The sequence below is a fragment of the Pseudoliparis swirei genome, chromosome 15, assembly GCF_029220125.1.
Source record: "Pseudoliparis swirei isolate HS2019 ecotype Mariana Trench chromosome 15, NWPU_hadal_v1, whole genome shotgun sequence".
In the NCBI taxonomy this organism is placed as follows: domain Eukaryota; kingdom Metazoa; phylum Chordata; class Actinopteri; order Perciformes; family Liparidae; genus Pseudoliparis; species Pseudoliparis swirei.
Window position 1 is genome coordinate 1,142,838 of NC_079402.1, and position 24,583 is coordinate 1,167,420.

Sequence of the window (24,583 nt, forward strand, 5' to 3'; positions counted from 1 at the left end):
AGCAGCATAACTGTTTTCAGCTGCGCTCACATGAAAAGGGTTTGAAGGGTTTTCTACTCCTCCGCTAGTCTTCTAAGGCGATAACACAATGTACCACTAGAACACTGGAGATGGGCCTCTACACACCTCTGTAGAGACTTCACTAACACCAGAGAATAGTCATCTCCACATTAACTATGGAGAGAGTTATGATGTAATGTGATCTTCATTGAACAATAAGGACATTTCTATGTGACCCCAAACTTTTGAGCGGTGGTGTAGGAATAGATAGATAGATAGATAGATATATACTTTATTAATCCCCAAGGGGAAATTTGTCGAGCCAGTAGCAGCAACACACAAGAATAAAAATAAAAATAAAAATAAAAAACACAATTAAAGCTGCAAGCAGCGTCGAACGGGTCCTCGCTTACCCGCGCCGGTCGGGGGAGCCAGCGCCGAGGAGCCGGCGCCGAGGACCCGGGCGCGCCGGTCGGACTCGACACGGGCCGTGACTTGTAACGAGCGCGACAAGTTTGGGGCGGATTCGACAAAGTCCAGTTCAGCCACTAGGTGGCGCTTTAACTACGTGAACATATTCATGCGTCATGTGTCCCTACGTGAAGTATAGACCACGTCATGGAAGAGAGAGGAGAGAGAGAGGAGAGAGAGAGAAGAGAGAGAGGAGAGAGAAGAGAGAGAGGAGAGAGAGAGAAGAGAGAGAAAAGAGAGAGAGAGGAGAGAAGGAAAAAGAGATAGAGAGAGTTCTTATTCCATTCTAAATAACGGGCTAGTCAAACAAATTTGGGGCGGACTGAAGGAAGTACAGTTGAGCCACTAGGTGGCGCTTTAACTACGTGAACATATTCATGCGTCGTGTGTCCCTACGTGAAGTAGAGATCACGTCATGTAAATTCAATGTAAAAAAAAAAAGTGATGAAAAAAAGCTGCCTTGTCTTGGAATCAAACACACATCTCCAGGTGTCCAGACCAACACTTATCATGGTGAGCTATGAGCCAGCTGGTTTACAGGCAGCCGTAGGAGCTCACATTATTTTGGGCAGAAAAATTTGGTTATTTTACTTCTCAATAGGTGATCAATAGGTGTTCCTCCAAGAAATGTGCTTGTTTCTTCGTGTGAATGTGTTCAGGCCTTGACTGGCATCACACCTGATTTTTTGCGTTAGTATTGGATGAGTTTAAGCAATAGTTTTAACATAAAGAAATCACAGAAAGTACAACATTACTGGCAGTAAAAGAACCGTAAATTTCCTACCGACTAAAAGTCCGTATTTTTACAGTCTTCATTATACAAGTCTTGAGATTCTATAAAACTGATTTTTAGCCGATTCTGTTGGCGTTTTGTGGGAGAAATAATCGATGGGGAAAAAGTGGAAAAGGGCCAAATCAAGCGAAAAACGGCCAAAAACGGCCAACTTTGGTGAATTATTGTAGCGCCCCCTACAGTTCAAATTGCACGAAATTTGCTATGAATGTTTCAGGCTCCCTTCTGCACATATCATGACAGTCTGTTATTTTTTTCTCCCAATAGTGTTGAAGTTATGAGCATTACAAAACAGGACACGCCCCTAAAATGTTCGTTGGGCCATAGATCCTTACCACAATGATATATTTGAAAAAGGATGATAGATCTTAGATGATGTAGCTTCCATAATCATTATCTCCAATAGGTTTGGTTTGAATTGGACCCCGTATGTCGGAGCAAACGCCTCTGATGTGTTTTTCACCAAAAAAAATATGGTGGAAAATTTAAGTAGGCGGAGCTTAGGGTACTGAGAGGCTTTTTTGTAGAGCAGGTCCAAGTGGACTTGTGAAAAAAAAAGCTAGTCATTTGAACATACTGGGTGAGGGGCGTCGCCGGTCAAATTTACAGGTGGCGCTAGAGAGCAATTTTTGAAAGCCGAATTTCGAGGTCCATGTCATCTGGCTATTTTCACCAAGCCTGACAAGCTTGCCAAATTTGGTGAGTTTTGGGATATGATACATACCCCTAATATGCCCCCAATGTTCAAAAATAAAAATCAGAATTAAAGCTGCAAGCAGCGTCGAACGGGTCCTCGCTCACCCGCGCCGGTCGGGGGAGCCGGCGCCGAGGAGCCGGCGCCGAGGACCCGGGCGCGCCGGTCGGACTCGACTCGGGCCGCGACTTGTAACGAGCGCGACAAGTTTGGGGCGGATTCGACAAAAGTCCAGTTCAGCCACTAGGTGGCGCTTTAACTACGTGAACATATTCATGCGTCGTGTGTCCCGACGTGAAGTATAGACCATGTCATGTAAATTCGATGTAAAATGCATAAATGCTTGTCGTCTTGAGTTGTGCACTGACGTCTCAATTCAATTCAGTTTATTTGTATAGCCCATTTTCACAATTTACAAATTTGACTCGATGTGCATTACAATCTGGACACATAGACATCCCTGACCTTTGACCTCACATCGGATCAGGAAAACGGAGGAGTACTCACAATCTGACCCCGACCTCTCAAGGCATCACGTGTATGATTAGTTGGGCACAGTGCATCATCCAATCTCCATTTCAACCAAGCTGCTGAAGCAGACTGGTGTTAGCGGCTTGTAACGGTTCTTCAGCGTCATCTGGAAAACAAAATTGCAGAAACAATAATGGTGTCAATTGGTCTCTTCAAAAAGCAAATACTGGTATGATTCATAAACTTCAAAGCACAATAACATAACAAACCTGCGGCTGGACAATCCTCCTTAGTGCCACGTCCTATAAAGAAACAGAATAAACAAGAAAGTAACGGATTTGCTTTAAATAAAATTCAAATATTGTCATAATATTAATAATATTTATTTTTCGCTAACTTTAAATTGAATTCATTCGAAACCGCATGGTGATATCTCATGAAAATAATTCTGGGCCTAGCTGAGGTCACCAATAACAAGACTGCAGTGTAATTTTTTTAAAGAAAGTTACAGATTTGCTTAAAATAAAATTCAAATATTTTCATAATATTAATAATTAATACTGAGCACCATTACGATGACTGTGCAGTGGATGCACTGCTCTGGAGGAGGTCGGGCAGTCTTGGTCCTGTGCTGGTCCCAGTCCACAGGAACTGGGGGCAACCATGCTCATTATACTGCAGTCCAAACATCTCCATAGTGTCTGCAATAGAGAGATGAACAGCAGGACACCGGAGGTTAGTACAGCAATCAACATCTGATGTGTGTCTATGTGCAGTGATTTTGATGAGCACACTTTACATCTCAATGTCAGATCCCCTTCTAGTCAGAATATGATTATACTATGTAATTAAAAACTTCATCACACTCTGGTTCTAACATTGCTGATGAAAGTATACAGATCTCGTAAACAATATACAGGTTAATAACACCAAATGGTATTAATATTCTTAAAGAGTAGGTAAATAATATTTACCATATACTCATTAGAATTCTGAATTAAAATAAATGGCTCAAGAAGAAGTAATAAACTTAAGCATCACTCCTAGTTTTAATAAGCTGCTGGTAGTTTAATCTCTAATAACACTTCATGTATGAATTGAGTATATGTTGTATGACAGCCGTAATATGCAAAGTAAACAGTAATTATTCTTTCAAATGGATGTGGAGCAGTTAAATAGCTACATGAATATTAACTGCATGCATCTTCAAGCTTCATCAGAACACATTTATAACGTGACGTGAATTCAAAGACACACCGTGACTCTGTTCAGAGTTTACCGTTCTTTCACTGCGGTTATGTAACGTAATATCCACAGTATTTATGTGTTCATGCCGACTGGCGAACAGGAGAAACCATTATATATTTGAATGGAGGGTCGCATTAGCATGGAGCTCCTCGTAGCATAGCATTGAGTAACCTGTGACAATCACACACGGAGAAAGAGCACCGGATAAACATGGTGGATTTTACAGCGGTCATGTGAACAAGAGACTGCCATGACTAATTATCGTTGGATTGTAGTTCATTGTAATACATTTAAAATGCTTACCGTCTCAGACGGAGCAGACTGCAGACCAGGCCCGCAGCGCGTTCTTCTTCTTCTTCTTCTTCTCTAAACAGCAGTTTGCATCCATATATTTGGTGCATTACCGCCACCTGCTGGCCTGGAGTATGAAACGCAGGTGAATGTACCTGTGTGGAAATGAGAGGAGATTTGCACAGAGTGAAACAGAAATCAATATTGGCGACATCTGGTACAGTTTAGAGCATGGTGCCAAGAGACTTTTCTTTCCGTCTACTTGTGTTACATATACCTACCCAGCGTTATACATGTAGGTCAAACGTAGCACCGGCGCTGCCTAATTGGAGCAAGCCTATCGTGAAAGTGAAAAAAATAGGTGTTCCTGGAAGAAATGTGCTTGTTTCTTCATGTGAATGTGTTCAGGCCTTGACTGGCATCACACATGATTTTTGGGGAAGTATTGGATGAGATTAAGCAATAGTTTTAACATAAAGAAATCACAGAAAGTAAAAATTATTGGCAGTAAAAACGTAAATTTCCTACCGAAAAGTCCGTTTTTTTCACAGTGTTCATTATTCAAGTCTTGAGATTCTATAAAACTGATATTTAGCCGATTCTGTTGGCGTTTTGTGGGAGAAATAATCGATGGGGAAAAGTGGAAAAGGGCCAATTCAAGCAAAAACGCCAAAAACGCCAAATACGGCCAACTTTGGTGTATTATTGTAGCGCCCCTACGGTTTAAATTGCACGAAATTTGCTGTGAATGTTCCAGGCTCCCTTCTGCACATATCCTGACAGTCTGTTATTTTTTTTTCCCAATAGTGTTGAAGTTATGAGCATTACAAAACAGGACACGCCCCTAAAATGTTCGCTGGGCCATAGATCCTTACCAGAATGATATATTTGAAATAAGATGATAGATCTTAGATGATATAGCTTCCATGATCATTATCTCCAATAGGTTTGGTTTGAATTGGACCCCGTATGTCGGAGCAAACGCCACTGATGTGTTTTTCACCAAAAAAAATATGGTGGAAAATTTAAGTAGGCGGAGCTTAGGGTCCTGAGAGGCTTTTTGTAGAGCAGGTCCAAGTGGACTTGGAAAAAAATAAAGCTAGTCATTTGAACAAACTGGGTGAGGGGCGTCGCCGGTCAAATTTGTAGGTGGCGCTAGAGAGCAATTTTTGAAAGCCGAATTTCGACGTCGGTGTCATCCGGCTATTTTCACCAAGCCTGACAAGCTTGCCAAATTTGGTGAGTTTTGGGATATGATACGTACCCCCAATATGCCCCCAATGTACAAAAATAAAATGAGGAATAATAATAATATCCCTAACAATTTGAATAGGGTCCTCTCGGTCAGACTTCCTGTCGCTGCCTAATTAAAGCTGCAAAGCGCCGAACGGCGGGAGCCCGGCGGCCGAGGGCGCCAGTCGGACTCGACTCGGGCCGCGACTTATAACGAGCACGACAAGTTTGGGGCAGACTCGACAAAGTCCAGTTTCGCCACTAGGTGGCGCTTTAACTACGTGAACATATTCATGCATCACGTGTCCCTACGTGAAGTAAAAATAAATAAACAAAAACTCACGAAATCCGTGATTTAAAATCCTCGTCCAGCTGTTTACTGACGTTAGTTATGTTAGAGTAGAGAGAGGGAGAGAGAAGAGAGAGAGTAGAGAGAGAGAGAGAGAATTCTTATTCCATTTTAAATAATGGGCTAGTCTAGGATTTGCGTGGCCAGACTGAAAAAAAATCATAATGCCTATCTGGTATTGTTCAGCGGGCCGGGCCAAATGTGGAGGCGGGCCTTAGTTTGAGGACCACTGCTCTTGGCTGTCTATCAATATAGTTCATTTTGAAAATGACGTAAGAGGGCAATACGGATCCGTATCAGACCAGCGAGGAGGGCAGTAGAGAGGAGAGAGAGAAGAGAGAGGAGAGAGAAGAGAGAGAGAGGAGCGAGAGAGAAGAGAGAGAGAGGAGAGAAAAAGAGAGAGAGAGTTCTTATTCCATTCTAAATAACGGGCTAGTCAAACAAATTTGGGGCGGACTGAAGGAAGTCCAGTTGAGCCACTAGGTGGCGCTTTAACTACGTGAACATATTCATGCGTCGTGTGTCCCTACGTGAAGTAGAGATCACGTCATGTAAATTCAATGTAAAAAAAAAAAGTGATGAAAAAAAGCTGCCTTGTCTTGGAATCTAACACGCATCTCCAGGTGTCCAGACCAACACTTATGATGGTGAGCTATGAGCCAGCTGGTTTACAGGTAGCCGTAGGAGCTCACATTATTTTGGGCAGAAAAATTTGGTTATTTAACTTCTCAATAGGTGATCAATAGGTGTTCCTCCAAGAAATGTGCTTGTTTCTTCGTTTCAATGTGGTCAGGCCTTGACTGGCATCACACATGATTTTCAATGTGGTCAGGCCTTGACTGGCATCACACATGATTTTTTGGGGAAGTATTGGATGAGTTTAAGCAATAGTTTTTAACAAAAAGATATCACAGAAAGTACAAAATTATTGGCAGTAAAAACGAAATTTTACCGACGAAAAGTCCGTTTTTTTTCACAGTGTTCATTATTCAAGTCTTGAGATTCTATTAAACTGATTTTTAGCCGTTTCTGTTGGCGTTTTGTGGGAGAAATAATCGATGGGGGAAAAGTGGAAAAGGGCCAAATCAAGCGCGAAAAACGCCAAAAAACGCCAAAAACGGCCAACTTTGGTGAATTATTGTAGCGCCCCCTACGGTTCAAATTGCACAAAAGTTGCTGTGAATGTTCCAGGCTCCATTCTACACATATCCTGAAAGTCTGTTATTTTTTTTCACCAATAGTTTTGATGTTATGAGCATTTCAAAACAGGACACGCCCCTAAAGTATTCGTTGGGCCATAGATCCTTACCACAATGATATATTTGAAATATGATGATAGATCTTAGATGATATAGCTTCCATAATCATTATCTCCAATAGGTTTGGTATGAATTGGACACCGTCTGTCGGAGCAAACGCCTCTGATGTGTTTTTCACCAAAAAAAGTATGGTGGAAAATTTAAGTAGGCGGAGCTTAGGGTCCTGAGAGGCTTTTTTGTAGAGCAGGTCCAAGTGGACTTGGGAAAAATAAAAGCTAGTCATTTGAACATACTGGGTGAGGGGCGTCGCCGGTCAAACTTCCAGGTGGCGCTAGAGAGCAATTTTTGAAAGCCAAATTTCGACGTCGGTGTCATCCGGCTATTTTCACCAAGCCTGACAAGCTTGGCAAATTTGGTGAGTTTTGGGATATGATACATACCCCCAATATGCCCCCAATGTTCTAAAATAAAAATCCAGAAGAAGAATAATAATACCTAACAATTTCAATAGGTTCCTCTCGGTCAGACTTCGCCTGTCGCCGGACCCTATTAAAGCTGCAAGCAGCGCCGAACGGTCCTCGCCACCCGCGGTCGGGGAGCCGCCGAGGACCCGGGCGCTACCGGTCGGTCTCGACTCGGGCCGCGACTTGGAAGGGGCGCGACAAGTTTGGGGCGGATTCGACAAAGTCCAGTTCTGCCACTAGGTGGCGCGTTAACTACGTGAACATATTCATGCATCATGTGTCCCCACGTGAATTATAGACCACGCCATGGAGGAGAGAGAAGAGAGAGGAGAGAGAGAGAGGAGAGAGAAAAAGAGAGAGGAGAGAGAGAGAAGAGAGAAAAAGAGAGAGAGAGGAGAGAAGGAAAAAGAGAGAGAGAGAGTTCTTATTCCATTCTAAATAACGGGCTAGTCAAACAAATTTGGGGCGGACTGAAGGAAGTCCAGTTGAGCCACTAGGTGGCGCTTTAACTACGTGAACATATTCATGCGTTGTCCCTTCGTGAATTAGAGATCACGTCATGTAAATTCAATGTAAAAAAAAAAAGTGATGAAAAAAAGCTGCCTTGTCTTGGAATCGAACACACATCTCCAGGTGTCCAGACCAACACTTATCATGGTGAGCTATGAGCCAGCTGGTTTACAGGCAGCCGTAGGAGCTCACATTATTTTGGGCAGAAAATTTGGTTATTTTACTTCTCAATAGGTGATCAATAGGTGTTCCTGGAAGAAATGTGCTTGTTTCTTCGTGTGAATGTGTTCAGGCCTTGACTGGCATCACACATGATTTTTGCGTTAGTATTGGATGAGTTTAAGCAATAGTTTTAACATAAAGAAATCACAGAAAGTACAAAATTATTGGCAGTAAAAACGAAAATTTCCACCGACGAAAAGTCCGTTTTTTCACAGTGTTCATTATTCAAGTCTTGAGATTCTATAAAACTGATTTATAGCCGATTCTGTTGGCGTTTTGTGGGAGAAATAATCGATGGGGAAAAAGTGGAAAAGGGCCAAATCAAGCAAAAAACGCCAAAACGCCAAGAACGGCCAACTTTGGTGAATTATTGTAGCGCCCCCTACAGTTCAAATTGCACGAAATTTGCTATGAATGTTTCAGGCTCCCTTCTGCACATATCATGACAGTCTGTTATTTTTTTCTCCCAATAGTGTTGAAGTTATGAGCATTACAAAACAGGACACGCCCCTAAAATGTTCGTTGGGCCATAGATCCTTACCACAATGATATATTTGAAAAAGGATGATAGATCTTAGATGATGTAGCTTCCATAATCATTATCTCCAATAGGTTTGGTTTGAATTGGACCCCGTATGTCGGAGCAAACGCCTCTGATGTGTTTTTCACCAAAAAATATGGTGGAAAATTTAAGTAGGCGGAGCTTAGGGTACTGAGAGGCTTTTTTGTAGAGCAGGTCCAAGTGGACTTGTGAAAAAAAAAGCTAGTCATTTGAACATACTGGGTGAGGGGCGTCGCCGGTCAAATTTACAGGTGGCGCTAGAGAGCAATTTTTGAAAGCCGAATTTCGAGGTCCATGTCATCTGGCTATTTTCACCAAGCCTGACAAGCTTGCCAAATTTGGTGAGTTTTGGGATATGATACATACCCCCAATATGCCCCCAATGTTCAAAAAATAAAATCAGAATAATAATAGACCCTAATTAAAGCTGCAAGCAGCGCCGAACGGTCCTCGCCACCCGCGCGGTCGGGGAGCCGGCGCCGAGGACCGCGCCGAGACCCCGGCGCCGGTCGGACTCGACTCGGGCCGCGACTTGTAACGAGCGACAAGTTTGGGGCGGATTCGACAAAGTCCAGTTCAGCCACTAGGTGGCGCTTTAACCACGTGAACATATTCATGCGCCGTGTATCCCGACGTGAAGTATAGACCGCCATGTAAATTGATGTAAAATGCATAAATGCTTGTCGCCTTGAGTTGTGCACTGACGCCTCAATTCAATTCAGTTTATTTGTATAGCCCATTTTCACAATTTACAAATTTGTCTCAGAGTGCATTACAATCTGGACACATAGACATCCCTGACCTTTGACCTCACATCGGATCAGGAAAACAGAGGAGTACTCACAATCTGACCCCGACCTCTCAAGGCATCACGTGTATGATTAGTTGGGCACAGTGCATCATCCAATCTCCATTTCAACCAAGCTGCTGAAGCAGACTGGTGTTAGCGGCTTGTAACGGTTCTTCAGTCATCTGGAAAACAAAATTGCAGAAACAATAATGGTGTCAATTGGTCTCTTCAAAAAGCAAATACTGGTATGATTCATAAACTTCAAAGCACAATAACATAACAAACCTGCGGCTGGACAATCCTCCTTAGTGCCACGTCCTATAAAGAAACAGAATAAACAAGAAAGTAACGGATTTGCTTTAAATAAAATTCAAATATTGTCATAATATTAATAATATTTATTTTTCGCTAACTTTAAATTGAATTCATTTGAAATCCGCATGGTGATATCTCATGAAAATAATTCTGGGCCTAGCTGAGGTCACCAATAACAAGACTGCAGTGTAATTTTTTAAAGAAAGTTACAGATTTGCTTAAAATAAAATTCAAATATTTTCATAATATTAATAATTAATACTGCGCACCATTACGATGACTGTGCAGTGGATGCACTGCTCTGGAGGAGGTCGGGCAGTCTTGGTCCTGTGCTGGTCCCAGTCCACAGGAACTGGGGGCAACCATGCTCATTATACTGCAGTCCAAACATCTCCATAGTGTCTGCAATAGAGATGAACAGCAGGACACCGGAGGTTAGTACAGCAATCAACATCTGATGTGTGTCTATGTGCAGTGATTTTGATGAGCACACTTTACATCTCAATGTCAGATACAGTTCTAGTCAGAATATGATTATACTATGTAATTAAAAACTTCATCACACTCTGGTTCTAACATTGCTGATGAAAGTATACAGATCTCGTAAACAATATACAGGTTAATAACACCAAATGGTATTAATATTCTTAAAGAGTAGGTAAATAATATTTACCATATACTCATTAGAATTCTGAATTAAAATAAATGGCTCAAGAAGAAGTAATAAACTTAAGCATCACTCCTAGTTTTAATAAGCTGCTGGTAGTTTAATCTCTAATAACACTTCATGTATGAATTGAGTATATGTTGTATGACAGCCGTAATATGCAAAGTAAACAGTAATTATTCTTTCAAATGGATGTGGAGCAGTTAAATAGCTACATGAATATTAACTGCATGCATCTTCAAGCTTCATCAGAACACATTTATCACGTGACGTGAATTCAAAGACACACCGTGACTCTGTTCAGAGTTTACCGTTCTTTCACTGCGTTATGTAACGTAATATCCACAGTATTTATGTGTTCATGCCGACTGGCGAACAGGAGAAACCATTATATATTTGAATGGAGGGTCAGATTAGCATGGAGCTCCTCGTAGCATAGCATTGAGTAACCTGTGACAATCACACACGGAGAAAGAGCACCGGATAAACACGGTGGATTTTACAGCGGTCATGTGAACAAGAGACTGCCATGACTAATTATCGTTGGATTGTAGTTCATTGTAATACATTTAAAATGCTTACCGTCTCAGACGGAGCAGACTGCAGACCAGGCCCGCAGCTGCAGTGATTCTTCTTCTTCTCTAAACAGCAGTTTGCATCAATATATTTGGTGCATTACCGCCACCTGCTGGCCTGGAGTATCAGCGCCAGCACGCTGTGTTATTGTTCGCCTGCTTTGATGTATAAAAGCAGGTTGCATCCATATATTTGGTGCATTACCGCCACCTGCTGGCCTGGAGTATGAAACGCAGGTGAATGTACCAGTATGTGGAAATGAGATGAGCTTTGCACAAACATAGTGAAACAGAAATCAATATTGGCGACATCCGTACAGTTTAGAGCATGGTGCCAAGAGACTTTTCTTTCCGTCTACTTGTGTTACATATACCTACTCAGCGTTATACATGTAGGTCAAACGTAGCACCGGGCTGCCTAATGGGGCTGCCTAATTGAATATTGTAGGTGGCGCTATGGAGCAAATTACCATTTTGAAGAATAAAATCCTATCTGGTAACTACATCTTTGATTCTTAATATGTTTGCCAAGGGTATTTTCACAGGAGCATGTTTAGTCCCTCCAAAGCCCCTTCGTTGTTTGATGCGAAGAATGGGTTGTACGGCAATAGTGTAACAGCGACACGAACGAAAAGCTTTGTGGGCTGACATCATGACAATGTTTGGATTGTGTGTTACAAATTTGAAGCCGATCTGATTGACCGACTAAGAAGCAAGCCTATCGTGAAAGTGAATAAATTATGGTTATTTTACTTCTCAATAGGTGATCAATAGGTGTTCCTGGAAGAAATGTGCTTGTTTCTTCGTGTGAATGTGTTCAGGCCTTGACTGGCATCACACATGATTTTTTGCGTTAGTATTGGATGAGTTTAAGCAATAGTTTTTAACATAAAGAAATCACAGAAAGTAAAAATTATTGGCAGTAAAAAAACGTAAATTTCCTACCGACGAAAAGTCCGTTTTTTTTCACAGTGTTCATTATTCAAGTCTTGAGATTCTATAAAACTGATTTTTAGCCGATTCTGTTGGCGTTTTGTGGGAGAAATAATCGATGGGGAAAAGTGAAAAGGGCAAATCAGGCAAAAACGCCAAAAACGCCAAAAGCGGCCAACTTTGGTGAATTATTGTAGCGCCCCCTACGGTTTAAATTGCACGAAATTTGCTGTGAATGTTCCAGGCTCCCTTCTGCACATATCCTGAAAGTCTGTTATTTTTTTTTCCCAATAGTGTTGAAGTTATGAGCATTACAAAACAGGACACGCCCCTAAAATGTTCGCTGGGCCATAGATCCTTACCAGAATGATATATTTGAAATAAGATGATAGATCTTAGATGATATAGCTTCCATGATCATTATCTCCAATAGGTTTGGTTTGAATTGGACCCCGTATGTCGGAGCAAACGCCTCGGATGTGTTTTTCACCAAAAAAAATATGGTGGAAAATTTAAGTAGGCGGAGCTTAGGGTACTGAGAGGCTTTTTTGTAGAGCAGGTCCAAGTGGACTTGTGAAAAAAAAGCTAGTCATTTGAACATACTGGGTGAGGGGCGTCGCCGGTCAAATTTACAGGTGGCGCTAGAGAGCAATTTTTTAAAGCCGAATTTCGACGTCGTTGTCATCTGGCTATTTTCACCAAGCCTGACAAGCTTGCCAAATTTGGTGAGTTTTGGGATATGATACATACCCCCAATATGCCCAATGTTCAAAAATAAAAAGTGGAATAATTAAAGTTAAAGCTGCAAGCGCCGAACGGTCCGCCACCCGCCTGGCGGTCGGGAGCCGGGCGCCGAGGAGCGGGCCGAGGAGGGCGCCGGGTCGGATCGACTCGGCCGCGACTTGTAACGAGCGACAAGTTTGGGGCGGATTCGACAAAAGTCCAGTTCAGCCACTAGGTGGCGCTTTAACCACGTGAACATATTCATGCGTCGTGTGTCCCGACGTGAAGTATAGACCATGTCATGTAAATTGATGTAAATGCATAAATGCTTGTCGCCTTGAGTTGTGCACTGACGCCTCAATTCAATTCAGTTTATTTGTATAGCCCATTTTCACAATTTACAAATTTGTCTCGGAGTGCATTACAATCTGCACACATAGACATCCCTGACCTTTGTCCTCACATCGGATCAGGAAACCAGAGGAGTACTCACAATCTGACCCCGACCTCTCAAGGCATCACGTATGATTAGTTGGGCAGTGCATCATCCAATTTATTTCAACCAAGCTGCTGAAGCAGACTGGTGTTAGCGGCTTGTAACGGTTCTTCAGCGTCATCTGAAAACCAAAATTGCAGAAACAAAAATGGTGTCAATTGGTCTCTTCAAAAGCAAATACTGGTATGATTCATAAACTTCAAAGCACAATAACATAACAAACCTGCGGCTGGACAATCCTCCTTAGTGCCACGTCCTATAAAGAAACAGAATAAACAAGAAAGTAACGGATTTGCTTTAAATAAAATTCAAATATTGTCATAATATTAATAATATTTATTTTTCGCTAACTTTAAATTGAATTCATCTGAACTGCATGGTGATATCTCATGAAAATAATTCTGGGCCTAGCTGAGGTCACCAATAACAAGACTGCAGTGTAATTTTTTAAAAGAAAGTTACAGATTTGCTAAAAAAAATTCAAATATTTTCATAATATTAATAATTAATACTGCGCACCATTACGATGACTGTGCAGTGGATGCACTCGTCTGGAGGAGGTCGGGCAGTCTTGGTCCTGTGCTGGTCCCAGTCCACAGGAACTGGGGGCAACCATGCTCATTATACTGCAGTCCAAACATCTCCATAGTGTCTGCAATAGAGAGATGAACAGCAGGACACCGGAGGTTAGTACAGCAATCAACATCTGATGTGTGTCTATGTGCAGTGATTTTGATGAGCACACTTTACATCTCAATGTCAGATCCTTCTAGTCAGAATATGATTATACTATGTAATTAAAAACTTCATCACACTCTGGTTCTAACATTGCTGATGAAAGTATACAGATCTCGTAAACAATATACAGGTTAATAACACCAAATGGTATTAATATTCTTAAAGAGTAGGTAAATAATATTTACCATATACTCATTAGAATTCTGAATTAAAATAAATGGCTCAAGAAGAAGTAATAAACTTAAGCATCACTCCTAGTTTTAATAAGCTGCTGGTAGTTTAATTCTAATAACACTTCATGTATGAATTGAGTATATGTTGTATGACAGCCGTAATATGCAAAGTAAACAGTAATTATTCTTTCAAATGGATGTGGAGCAGTTAAATAGCTACATGAATATTAACTGCATGCATCTTCAAGCTTCATCAGAACACATTTATAACGTGACGTGAATTCAAAGACACACCGTGACTCTGTTCAGAGTTTTACCGCTCTTTCACCGCGTTATGTAACGTAATATCCACAGTATTTATGTGTTCATGCCGACTGGCTTAACAGGAGAAACCATTATATATTTGAATGGAGGGTCGATTAGCATGGAGCTCCTCGTGTAGCATAGCATTGAGTAACCTGTGACAATCACACGGAGAAAGAGCACCGGATAAACACGGTGGATTTTACAGCCATGTGAACAAGAGACTGCCATGACTAATTATCGTTGGATTGTAGTTCATTGTAATACATTTAAAATGCTTACCGCCATCTCAGACGGGACGGCCGCAAATGGTGTGATACTTCTTCGCTCAGCGTTTGCATCAATATATTTGCTGTGCTCGAGTATCCGCCACCTTTCTTCTTCGCCTGCTTGAAAAAGCCAGTTGCATCCATATTTTGGCATTACCGCCACCTGCTGGCCTGAGTATGAAACGCAGTGAATACCTGTATGAAATGAGATGAGCTTTGCACATTTGCAACAGAAACAGAAATCAATTGGAATCCGTATCCGGCAAGTGGCTATTAGAGCCCGCAGTTATATATAAATGGTGCCAAGAGACTTTTTTCCGCCTACTTGTGTTACATATACCTACCCAGCGTTACATGCAGGCCAAACAGCAACTGGCTGCCGACCAACATTGTGAAATGAAACCACATTGGCGAGACATCCGTACAGTTTAGAGCATGGTGCCAAGAGATCTTCTTCCGCTCACTTAGTTATGAATACCCACTAGCGTTATACATGTAGGTCAAATCAGACACTGGGCTGCCTAATGGGGCTGCCTAATTGAATATTGTAGGTGGCGCCATGGAGCAAATTACCATTTTGGAAGAAACGTATCGTAGCAATCAAAGGCCTAATGTCGCCTCAATTGAAGGCTGTGTATGCTATGAAAAGGCCTATTCATCATTTTGAAGAATAAAACCTATCTGGTAATCTGGCATCTTGATTCTTAAGGTTTGCCAAGGTATTTTCAAACAGAAATCAGGAGCTTTTTATTAATATTTTGTTTTCATTAGGTAATAGGGGTTGGTAACGGCAATAGTAATGTTTAAACGTAAAATGCTTTTCTAGGGCTGACATCATGACAATGCTTGATTGTGTGTGTTAAATTTGAAGCCGATCTGATTGACTTAATTAAGAGAAGCAAGCCTATCGTGAAAGTGAATAAATTATATATTTTACTTCCAAAAGGTTCTGTCCCTCCAAATTTAGTCCTCCAAAGCCCTTCAGCAGTTTGATGCTTAAGAATGGGTTGGCAGGCAATAGTGTAACAGCAACACATGATTTTGGAAGCGATGCATCATGACAAGTATTGATGAGTTATTAACAATTTGTCGACTGATTGGACCGACTAAGAAAAGCGTTTGGTCGTGAAAGTGAATAAATTATGGCTATTTTACTTCTCAATAGGTGACTGGATAGTGTTCCCAAGAAATGAAACAGCCAGTGTGAATGTGTTCAGCTCTGACTGGCATCATGATTTTTTGCGCTAGTATTGATGAGTATAATAGTTTTAACCGACTAAGATAAAGAATACAGAAAGTAAAAAAATTATTGGCAAAATAGTGAACTGAAATTTCACCGGTCACGCGAAAAGTCCTTTTTTCACGTGTTCATTATTCAAGGCCCTTGAGATTCTATAAAACTGATTTTTAGCCGATTAAGTTTGGGTTTTTAGAAATAATCATGGGGAAAAGTGAAAAGGCCAAATCAACAAAACGCCAAAAACGCCAAAAACGGCCAACTTTTTTTCACTGGTGAATTATTGTAGTGCCCCAGGTTTAAATTGCACGAAATTTGCTGTTGTGAATGTTCCAGGCTCCGTCTGCAACAATCCTGAGAAAGTCTGTTATTTTTCCCTCCCAATAGGGAAACTGAGCATTACGCCAAAACAGGACACCAACTAAAATTTTGTGGGCCATAGATCTGGCTTGAATGATATATTTGAAAAAAGATGATAGATTCGTTTGATATATATCCTGATCATTATTCCAATAGGTTTGGTTTGAATTACAAACAGACCCCCCAAATGTCGCTGGGCCATAGATCCTACCAGAATGAGATATATTTGAATAAGATGATAGATCTTAGATGATATAGCTTCCATGATCATTATTCCAAAGCCTTGGTTTGAATTGACCTCGATAGCCAAGCGCAACCGATGTGTTTTTCACCAAAAAATAGGAAAAATTTAAGTAGGCGGAGGGTACTGAGAGGCTTTGTAGAGCAGGTCCAAGTGGACAAAAAAAAGCTAGTCATTTGAACATACTGGGTGAGGGGCGTGGCCGGTCAAATTTACAGGTAGCGATAGAGAGCAATTTTTTTAAAGCCGAATTTCGACGTCTTTATCTGGCTATTTTCACCAAGCCTGACAAGCTTGCCAAAGGTGAGTTTTGGGGATATGATACATACCCCAATATGCTACCTAATGTTCAAAAATAAGTGCGGGAAAAGTGGGAATAATAAGAAGCTGAAGAAGAATAATAATTAAAATTGCAAAGTCAGCGGCAGTCGAACGGGTCCTCGCCGCCCACGCCGTCGGGTAGCTGGCGTGACGCCGCCCGCTGTCAAGCCGAGGGCCACTGCGGGCTGTCGGACTCGACTCAGCCGACTTTATGACGCATAAAGTTTGTAAAAGCAGATTTGACAAAGTCTGTGTTTCGGGCCACTAGGTGGCGCTTTAACCACGTGAACATATCTATGTCAGATGTCCTTGCACGTTGAAGTATAGATCACCTCATGTAAATTCAATGGTGCGAAAAGTGATGAAAAAGCTACCTTGTCTTGAACTTCAACACGCTATCTCCAGTGCGTGTCCAGACCAACACTTATCAAGCAGGAGCTCATAAGCCAGCTGAGCTGTTTACAGCCAGCTTTTAGAGTCAGCAGGCAGCCGTGAGGAGTCTGGCATTATTTTGGGCAGAATTTTCTTTTGTTATTTTACTTCTCATTATAGGTGATCAATAGGTGTTCCTCCAAGAAATGAAATGCTTTTTGTTACGTGTGATGTGTGAATGTGTTCAGGCCTTGATTGGCATCACACATGAATGTGTTCAGGCCTTGATTAGCATCACACATGATTTTTGCATTAGTATTAATGAGTTTAATAAGCAATAGTTTTTAACATAAAGAAATCACAGAAAGTAAGTAAAATTATTGTTGCAGTAAAAACCGAAAATTCTCTACCGACGAGAAAAGTCCGTTTTTTCGGTTCACAGTGTTCATTATTCAAGTCTTCTGAGATTCCATAAACTGATTTTGAACATTCTGCTGGCCGTTTTGTGGAGAAATAACTTGTGGGAGAAATAATCGATGGGGGAAAAACTGGAAACCAGGCCAGCAATCAAGCAAGAACGCCAAAAACGCCAAAACGGCCAAAACGGCCAATTATTGTATGCCTCTACGGTTCAAATTGCACGAAATTCATTGTGAAAGGCTTTGTACCCTTCGGTTCACATATCCTTATTAAAGGTTTTTTTTTCTCCCAAATTTGTTGTGAACTATGAGCATCAAACAGGACACGCCCCTTCTGTTCGTTACCATAGATCTCACCATCCTGACATATTTGAAAGGATGATTTCTTTGATGTAGCTTCCCACATCATTATCTCCAGGCGAGCACTGTTTTGAATTGACCCCTGCATGTCGGAAACAACGCTCTGATGTGTTTTTCTACCAAAAATATGCAGGACCAAAATTTACAGGCGGAGCTTAGGGGTACTGAGAGGTTTTTAGATAAGTGGTCCAAGTGGACTTGTGAAAAATATACCTGAAGCCGTCATTTCGACGCATGTTGTCATCCGGCTATTTTCACCAAGGCCGACAAGCTTGCCAAATTTTACAGGTGGCGCCAGGTGAGTAATTTTGGGATATGATATTTCGACGTCGTTGTCATCCGCTAGCCACCAAGCCTGACAAGCTTGCCAAATTTGGTGATAATATGATACATACCTGTCGGAGCATGTCGGAGTTACTGATGATGTGTTTTCACCAAAAAAATATGGTGGAAAATTTAAGTAGGCGGAGCTTAGGAGAGGCTTGGAGAGGCTTTATGTGCGTAGAGAGCAGGTCAAAGTGGACTTCAGGAAAAAGAAAGCTAATCATTTGAACATACTGGGCGAGGGGCGCCGGTCAAATTTACAGGTGGCGCTTAGAGGAGCAATTCTTTAAAATAATTTGACGTCGATATTTCGATCCGGCTATTTTCATCCGCTATTTTCACCAAGCCTGACAAGCTTGCTAAATTTATGTGAGTTTTGGGATATGATATGATGGCCCCCACCCCAATATGCGCCCCAATGTACAAAAACAAGCGGAGATAAGAAGAAGAATAATAATACCCCCAACAATAATACCTAGAACTTCAATAGGTTCCTCGGGTCAGATTGCGCTGTCGCCCGGACCCCTAATTAAAGCTGCGCGCCATTTAGGCGCCGAATTGACCCCGCCACCCACGCCTGGAATGGGGAGCCGGCGGATCACCGCCGCCACCGCTGGGCCGAGGGCATGCTACCGGGTCGGACTCGGACTGGCCGACCCGGGCCGACTTATGACGCATAAGTCAGGGGCAGATTTGACAAAACCAGTTTCGCCACCAGGGTGGCGAACCAACCACGTGAACATATTCATGCGTCAGATGTCCCTATACGGGAAGTATAGATCACCTCATGTAACCAATGGGGAAAAAGTGATGAAAAAGCTGCCTTGTCTCAAATCGAACACGCATCTCCCAGGTGTCCAGACCAACACTTATCATGGTGAGCTATAAGCCAGCTGGTTTACAGGGCAGTCAGGAGGAGCTCACATTATTTTGGGCAGTATTTTTTTGTTATTTTACCTCTCAATAGCTGCTCAATAGGTGTTCCTCCCAGAAATGTGCTTTTCTTGTTTTGATGGTGTGAATGTGTTCAGGCCTTGACTGGCATCATACATGATTTTGCATTAGTATTGGATGAGTTTAAGCCAAATAGTTTTTAACATAAAGAAATCACAGAAAGTAAAAAATTATTGGCAGTAAAACCGAAAATTTCCACCGACTTTAAAAGTCCGTTTTTTTTCACAGTGTTCATTATTTCACAAGTCTCTGAGATTCTATAAAACTGATTTTTAGCCGATTCTGTTGGCGTTTTGTGAAATAATCGATGGGGAAAAACTGGAAAAGGCCAAATCAAGCAAGAAACGCCAAAAATCGCCAAAAAACGGCCAACTTTGGGTGAATTATTGTAGCGCATGCCCTCACGGTTCAAATTGTACTGAAATTTGCTGTGAATGTTTTGTACCCTTCTGCACATATCCTGACAGTCTGTTATTATTTTTTTCTCCCAATAGTGTTGAAGTTATGAGCATTTCAAAACAGGACACGCCCTTGCAAATGTCGTTGTTACTAAGTTAGATCCCTTACCACAATAATATATTTGAAAGCGATGATAGATCTTAGATGATGTAGCTTCCATAATCATTATCTCCAATAGGTTTATGGTTTGAATTAAGACCCCGTATGTCGGAACAAACGCCTCTGATGTGTTTTTTCACCAAAAAAATATGGTGGAAAATTTAAGTAGGCGGAGCTTAGGTACTGAGAGTGGCTTTTTGTAGAGCAGGTCCATGGACTGTGAAAAAAAGCCAGTCATTTGAACATACTGGGTGAGGGGGCTGGCCGGTCAAATTTACAGGTGGCGCTTAGAGAGCAAATTTTTAAAGCCGAATTTCTCGACGCCGCCACAGTCATCCGGTTATTTTCACCAAGCCTGACAAGCTTGCCAAATTTGGTGAGTTTTGGGATATAAGATACATACCTCCAATATGCGCCTAATGTTCAAAAAATAAAAGTGGAAATAAGAATATTAATTAAAGCTGCAAGCAGCATGCCGAACGGGTCCCCGCCACCCGCTGCCGGTCGGGGAGCTGGCGCCTGGTGACCTGCCGCCAGGACCTCGGGCGCGCCGGGTCGGACTCTCGACCGGGCCGCCGACTTGTAACGAGCGCCACAAGTTTAAAGTGGATTCTACAAAAGTCCAGTTCAGCCACTCAGGGTGGCGCTTTTAACCACGTGAACATATTCATGCGCTGTGGTGTCCCGACGTGAAGTATAGACCATGTCATGTAAATTGATGTAAAATGCATAAATGCTTGTCGCCTTGAGTTGTGCAACTGACGCCTCAATTCAATTCAGTTTATTTTGTATTCTATTGCCCATTTTCACAATTTACAAAATTTGTCTCTGGAGTGCATTACAATCTGACACATAGACATCCCTGACCTTTGACCTCCTCACATCGGATCAGGAAAACGGAGGAGTACTCACAATCTGACCCCGACCTCAAGGCATCACGTAAGTATGATTAGTTGGGCACAGTGCATCATCCAATCTCCATTTTTGGAACTAAGCTGTTGAAGTAGACTGGTGTTAGCGGTTTGTAACGGTTCTTCAGTCCATCTGGAAAAACAAATTGCAGAAACAATAATGGTGCTTAATCTGTCTCTTTCAAAAAGCAAATACTGGTAATGATTCATAAACTTCAAAGCACAATAATATAAATAAACTCAAGGGGTTGGACAATCCTCCTTAGCTGCCACGCCCTATAAAGAAACAGAATAAATATAGAAAGAATGATTTGTTTTTAAATAAAATTCAAATATTATGTCAATATTAATAATATTTATATTTTCGCTAACTTTAATTGAATTCATTCAAACCGTGACATGGTGATATCTCTAAGTCCAAAATAATTCTGGGCCTAGCTGAGGTCACCTGGGCTAATAACAAGACTGCAGTGTAATTTTTAAAAGTCAGAATATGATTATACTATGTAATTAAAAACTTCATCACACTCTGTTCTCAACACGTGCTGATGAAAGTATACAGATCCGTCAGAAAACACAGTGAAGTTCAAAGAATTAAATACCGACAGGAGGAACAAGAATAAATTCCTGGTGGAAGAGTGAAAATCGTTAGATCATATTACAACTGGTTGTTACAGGTACCCCCCATACAGGTACCCCCACACGGGAACTTCCATTGCGGCGGCACACACAGTCGAGCAGAGCATAAAAACACGCATGCATACAGACTTAATTAACTTAAATTAAACTCCCCCTCAGATAATCAACCGTGGGAAAGGTACAACCATCCTCTCATCATAGACAGATATTAGATCGCGTTCAGTCGGAGGAAGAACAATTAAAGGTTTGCGTGCTGGCGCGGGTTCCAGCTGTTCACCTGTTCGTAGCCCGATCCGGACCTTTGACGCAACATGGCTCCTCTGTCACACCCAGTCACGGCTCCGGGTGCACAGTCCGGTGCACATAATCCCAATCCTAACATGCCGTACGTCGTAAGGTTGGGCTGGGGAGGGTTGATAAAAGAGCTGTTAAACCCCACAGTCATGATGTGTGCGTAATTACCGTAATACAGTTTTTTTACCACTCGTACTCCGCTGGAAGCACCCGGAGACCCGAGTCCCGAGTCCCGCGAGTCCCTTTAGTATGGCGCGCTGGTCCGCTTGCGGCTAGCGGAGTGGTCGGGCGCGCATGTGGGCAGCGGAGTGTCGGGTTACGCATATGGAGGAAGCTTTCACCAAAGTTATTTTGACTATCATCAATAATTCGTGCATATATATAATCAATCATTACAGTTTGAGTGTTAAGGTTCAGGTTTCACTCAAGTAGATTCTAGCGAGGTCCGGGCTGGCCGAGTCCGCCCTCCCTGTCTGCCGCTCAGGCTTAAAGACCGGAGAAGAGAGCGAGTAAAAAGGTGGGGCTTTTTTCCGCTGGGCTTTTTCCAAGGGCTTATCTCGCTGGGAGTAATTCCTCCAAGCTTCCGGTTTGTGACGTAAATGCCAAGTCTTCAATGGCCTTCCCTCAGAGGGGCCCTATTAGGGGGCCCTATTAATTTCCAATAAAATCTTATGGTTACATATAATTCAGTACCGGAGTACCGGAGTAAAATTAAAGGTGTTTTGTGATTCAATTAATTACTCAAGAGCCTCCATACTTTCAATAAAAACCCTCAAGTTTTGTATCAAGTCAAGTTAAGTCAGAGAGGGGGTTCCCACCCTAACAACAAATATGTCCTATTGAGTTAAAGCTATTTGTGGACAGTTTTAAAGGGTTTATATATTCATCAATATAATGAACACTCTGGTAATAACTACATCTTTGATTCTTAAATATGTTTGCCAAGGCGGTATTTTCACAGGAGCATAAGTTTAGTCCCTCCAAAGCCCCTTTCGTTGTTTGATGTTGTGGGCTGACATCATGACAATGTTTGATTGTGTGTTATAAATTTGAAGCTTCGGTATCTGATTGACCGACTAAGAGAAGTGTTTATTCATCGTGGAAAGTGAAAAATTATGGTTATTTTACTTCTCAATAGGTGATCAATAGGTGTTCCTGGAAGAAATGTGCTTTGTTTCTTCATGTGAATGTAATCAGGCCTTGACTGGCATCACACATGATTTTGCGTTGAAAAGTATTGATGAGTTTAAGTAATAGTTTCTAACATAAAGAGTCCTCACAGAAAGTAAAAATTATTGGCAGTAAGCGAAAGGAAATTTCCTCACCGTACTTAAAAGTCCGTTTTTTTTCACAGTCTTCATTATTCAAGTCTTGAGATTCTATAAAACTGATTTTAGCCGATTCTGTTGGCGTGTTAGGGAGAAATAATCGAAGGGGAAAAAGTGGAACTGGCCAAATGAAGCGAAAACGCCAAAAACGCCCAAAACGGCCAACTTTGGTGAATTATTGTAGCGCCCCCTACAGTTCAAATTGCACGAAATTTGCTGTGAATGTTTCAGGCTCCCTTCTGCACATATCCTGACAGTCTGTTATTTTTTTCTCCCAATAGTGTAGATGTTATGAGCATTACAAAACAGGACACGCCCCTAAAATGTTCGTTAACATAGATCCTTACCACAATATATATTTGAAAAGGATGATAGATCCTTAGATGATATAGCTTCCAAGGATCATTATCTCCAATAGGTTTGGTTTGACAATTGACCCTGTATGTCGGAGCAAACGCCACTGATGTGTTTTTCACCAAAAAAAATATGGCGGGAAATTTAAGTAGGCGGAGCTTAGGGTCCTGAGAGGCTTTTTTGTAGAGCAGGTCCAAGTGGACATGGAAAAATAAAAGCCAGTCACTGGTCGAACAAACTGGGTGAGGGGCGTCGTCGGTCAACCCAGGTGGCGCTTAGAGAGCAATTTCTTGAAAGCCGAATTTCCGAAGTCGCAGGTTGTCCGTCTCATTTTTCACTCAAGCCTGACAAGCTTAAGGCAAATTTGGTGAGTTTTGGGATATGATACATACCCCCAATATTCCCCAATGTTCTAAAATAAAATCCAGAAGAAGAATAATAATACCCCAACAATTTCAATAGGTTCCTCTCGTCAGATTTCGCCTGTCGCCGACCCTAATTAAAGCTGCAAGCAGTACGAACGGGTCTCGCTCACCCGCTGTCGGGAGCCGCGCCGAGGACCCGGCGCGCTCGTCGGATCTCCGACTCGGGCCGCTGGATTTGTAACGAGCGCGACAAGTTTGGAAGTGATTCGACAAAGTTCAGTTCAGCCACTAGGTGGCGCTTTAACCACGTGAACATATTCAGCGCGCCGTGTGTCCCACGAAGTATAGACCATGTCATGTAAATTCAATGAAAAAAAAGTGATGAAAAAAAGCTGCCTTGTCTTGGAATCGAACACGCATCTCCAGGTGTCCAGACCAACACTTATCATGGTGAGCTATAAGCCAGCTGGTTTACAGGCAGCCGTAGGAGCTCACATTATTTTGGGCAGAATTTTTTTGTTATTTTACTTCTCAATAGGTGATCAATAGGTGTTCCTCCAAGAAATGTGCTTGTTTCTTCGTGTGAATGTGTTCAGGCCTTGACTGGCATCACACATGATTTTTTGCGTTAGTATTGGATGAGTTTAAGTAATAGTTTTTAACATAAAGAAATCACAGAAAGTAAAAAATTATTGGCAGTAAAAAACCGAAAATTTCCTACCGACGAAAAGTCCGTTTTTTTTCACAGTGTTCATTATTCAAGTCTTGAGATTCTATAAAACTGATTTTTAGCCGATTCTGTTGGCGTTTTGTGGGAGAAATAATCGATGGGGGAAAAGTGGAAAAGGGCCAAATCAAGCAAAAAACGCCAAAAAACGGCCAACTTTGGTGAATTATTGTAGCGCCCCCTACGGTTTAAATTGCACGAAATTTGCTGTGAATGTTCCAGGCTCCCTTCTGCACATATCCTGACAGTCTGTTATTTTTCTTTCCCAAT

At 41.8% G+C, this 24,583-nt stretch overlaps 2 long non-coding RNA genes across 3 annotated transcripts; both read right to left on the reverse strand.

The window, feature by feature from the left end:
- Nucleotides 1-2,446: 2,446 nt before the first annotated feature.
- Nucleotides 2,447-9,529, reverse strand: LOC130205063 (uncharacterized). Of its 2 annotated transcripts, none has more exons than XR_008833871.1 (5): nucleotides 9,412-9,529; nucleotides 3,981-4,095; nucleotides 2,998-3,130; nucleotides 2,699-2,731; nucleotides 2,447-2,595 (listed from the first exon to the last, which is right to left on the reverse strand). It is a non-coding gene; the product is annotated as an uncharacterized LOC130205063 (long non-coding RNA). The 2 variants fall into 2 exon arrangements; XR_008833870.1 differs by having other exon boundaries at nucleotides 3,981-4,123.
- An 83-nt stretch (nucleotides 9,530-9,612) lies between these two features.
- On the reverse strand, nucleotides 9,613-11,016 carry LOC130205064 (uncharacterized). The gene is made up of 3 exons (XR_008833872.1): nucleotides 10,922-11,016; nucleotides 9,942-10,074; nucleotides 9,613-9,675 (listed from the first exon to the last, which is right to left on the reverse strand). It is a non-coding gene; the product is annotated as an uncharacterized LOC130205064 (long non-coding RNA).
- Between the last annotated feature and the right edge of the window lie 13,567 nt (nucleotides 11,017-24,583).